This window comes from Malania oleifera, chromosome 7 (genome assembly GCF_029873635.1).
Source record: "Malania oleifera isolate guangnan ecotype guangnan chromosome 7, ASM2987363v1, whole genome shotgun sequence".
NCBI classification, from domain to species: Eukaryota; Viridiplantae; Streptophyta; class Magnoliopsida; order Santalales; family Ximeniaceae; genus Malania; species Malania oleifera.
This window is the reverse complement of record NC_080423.1, coordinates 83,162,515-83,165,792: the sequence shown is the minus strand read 5'-3', so window position 1 is coordinate 83,165,792 and position 3,278 is coordinate 83,162,515. Positions and strand designations below refer to the sequence as shown.

The following is a 3,278-nucleotide window of genomic DNA, read 5'->3' as shown; positions in this document are numbered from 1 at the left end:
TTTATTTAAATTATGGTAATCCATACATACACAGCACCCCATGACTACTCTTGTAGGAATGAACTCATTGTTATCATTTTTCACAACCATCATTCCACCTTTCTTTGGTACAATCTGCACTGGATGTACCCATAAGCAATTTGAAATTGCATAAATAATTCCAACATTGAGGAGTTTCAAAATTTTAGCTCTCACAACTTCCTTTATTGCTGTATTTAATCTTCTTTGGTGCTTGATCGACGGTTTGTAAAGTTCCTCCATTGAAATCTTGTGCATGCAAATTGAAGGACTTATACCTTTTATGTCAGAAATAGTCCATCCCAAGGCTATTCTATGCTCCCTTAACACCCACAGCATCTTTTCCTCTTCTTCGGATGTGAGTGATGCCACGATAATCACTGGAGAGGTGTCACTATCCCCTAAGAATGCATAGTGAAGATGCTCAAGTAATTGCTTCAACTCTGGAGTTGCAGTTTGCTGCATTTTTCTTTTGAAATTACAAAATCCGCCTTTGCTACCATAGGTTCTATCCTCCCAACTTCATTGCTAAGTGTTGTACTCTATTGCAAGGCTCCCAAGGAAAATATATAATGGAGAAATTCCTCACTAACAAAAAGTAAATCAGATTCACAAACAACAGACTTATTAAAATCATAAGCATAAGATAAAGTGGTGATATATCATTCTAGATGATCGGCTGGTACATCTTCTTGAAAGGCTTCTTCTATACATTGCTAAGTGACATCTACTCAAAAGCAAGTGCTTGGATCTTCTGGGAATCTCATGGCTTGGTAGATGTTGAACATGACCTCTTCCTTGTTTAATTTCAATGTTAGCTCACCCTTTTGAACATCAATTAAAGCCCTTTTAGTGGCCAAGAATGGTCGACCAAGAATTAGTGGAACTTCTTGGTCTTCCTCCTTATCTAACACCACAAAATCAGCAGGAAAAATGAATTTGACCACCTTTACCAATACGTCTTTTATGATTCCATGCAGATACTTGATGGATCAATCAACTAGTTGCAAAGAAATGGTTGTTTGTTTCATCTCTCCAAGTCCCAATTTCCTGCAAACAGAAAGTGGCATAAGATTAATGCTAGCACCAAGATCACATAAAACTTTATAAAAAAATGAATTTCCAATAGTGCAAGGCAAAGTGAAACTCCCTTGATCTTTTAATTTTTGAGGTAATTCCTTTCGAAGAATGGCACTGCATTCTTCAGTAAGCTTCACTATTTCAAACTCCTCAAACCTTCTTTTCGTGGAAATGATGTCCTTCAGGAATTTGACATAGTTTGGCATTTGTTCCAAGGCATTTGCAAAAGGAATGTTTATGTGTATTTTCTTTAAAATATCTAGAAACTTAGAAAATTGCTTATCTAATTTTTGTTTTTGAAAACATTGAGGATAAGGAAGTGGAGTAGAGAGAATAGGAGGATTGTCGGGAAAGAAATTGCTGGAGGCATGTCTGTCTTTCTTGGTGTGTCATCCACAATCTCGTCTTCTTCCACTCTTTCTTGCTTTGGCCATTATTTTCAGTTGTAGGTGTGGACATGGTTTCCTTTGATGGTGATCTCTCAATCTCCCATCCACTCCTAAGTGTGATGTCCTTGCATTGTTCCTTTGGATTCACTTCTGTGTTGCTAAGAAAAGTTCCTCTTTATTGGGCATTTATGGTTGTGGCCGGTTGCCCAATTTGCATTTCAAGATTCTTCATAGTGGCTTCCATATTGCTACAATGAGTCTCAATGTTATCCAACCATGAATTAGTCTTTTTAAACCTTGCTTTTGTATCCTCAACAAATGATACCATGGCATCCTTAAGTGACATCTTCTTTTTGCTTTGTTGACTATCAAATCCTGAAGGAGGTTGAAACACATTCTTTGTATTTCTATAAGACAAATTCTTATGATTTCGAAGCCCTGGATGGTAATATTGTGGCATAGGATTACCACAATAGTTGTAGTTCCGATTATTGATGTATTGAATCTGTTCTTGACTCTCTTTAGTGCTCGGATCTGTCCTACTTGTAGCTCCTACATAGTTTGCACTTTTGTGGTATCCTTTGGGTGGTTAAAGCTAAAATCTGATGGGATAGAGAAGCAACTTGAGTTGAAAGGGCAGCAAAAGACTCCAAATCATGTATCCCAACAACTTTCTTAACCATAGTTCTTTCGGTTGGCCATTGATAGTTATTTGAGGCCATTTTTTCCAAAATAGAAGTAGCACCCTCAATTGTCTTTAACATCAAAGTTCCCCTTGACGTAGCATCAACTAACGTCCGAGTTTGCCCATTTAACCCATTATAAAACATCTAAATTTGCAACCAATCTAACAATCCATGTTGTGAGTAGCATCAAATCAAATATTTATACCTTTCCCATGCTTCATAGAGTGATTCAAAATCCTTTTTCTTGAATCGACCAATCTCACTCCTGAGTTGGGCTATTTTTGCAAGTCAAAAGAATTTAGCCAGAAACTTTTTTGCCATGTCCTACCAACTAGCGATACTTCCCGGTTGTAGAGACTGTAGCCAACCTTTTAACTTATCCCTCAAAGAAAAAGGAAACAATCTCAGTCTAATTGTGTCTTCAGTAACACCATTGAACATTATAGTGTCGAAAATCTTTAGAAACATCGCCAAATGAATATTGAGATCATCAAGTGGTGATCCACTAAATTGGGCTTGTTGCACCATGCTGATCAAAGCGGGTTTGAGCTCAAAGTTGTTGGCATTAATAGTCTGGCATCTTATACCCGAGTAGTTGTTATTCACAACTAGTCGTACATAATACTTCAAGGCGCGTGGCTGCCCATTCTCTTGTCCATTATCCACGACTAGTACCTTCTTCTTTCTTAGTGCTCTGAGAGTTCTTTCAATCTCAGGATCAAAAGGACTAATGTCACAAGTTCTAGCACGACGCATACAACATCAAAAACATAGGTGAAATAAAAATAAAAATAAATAAATAAAAATAAAAAAAAAATTCTAAATTAAAACCAAGATTACTTTGTATCAATATTGGCAAAAATAAGAAGAAATCAATCCCTGACAATGGCGCCAAAAACTTGATCGGTGCAAAACTACTAGTGCATAGTATCATAGTTTTATAGTAAAGTAATGAGAAGAGTATCGTCCTCAGGGATTCGTAACTTACTTTTGACAAGTACCAAAATTATACTAATCTTGACTTTATTTAGAAAGAAATTAAGATTTTTGTAAGTGCAAATTGAAATAAAATCACTTTAAAAAAAGCTATTCAAAGGAAATAAAA

At 36.3% G+C, this 3,278-nt stretch overlaps 1 non-coding gene across 1 annotated transcript; it reads left to right on the top strand.

Moving 5' to 3' along the window:
- The first annotated feature begins 2,339 nt into the window (after positions 1–2,339).
- LOC131161087 (small nucleolar RNA R71) lies at positions 2,340–2,446 on the top strand. Its single transcript, XR_009138247.1, has one exon. It is a non-coding gene; the product is annotated as a small nucleolar RNA R71 (small nucleolar RNA).
- The last annotated feature ends 832 nt before the right edge of the window (positions 2,447–3,278 follow it).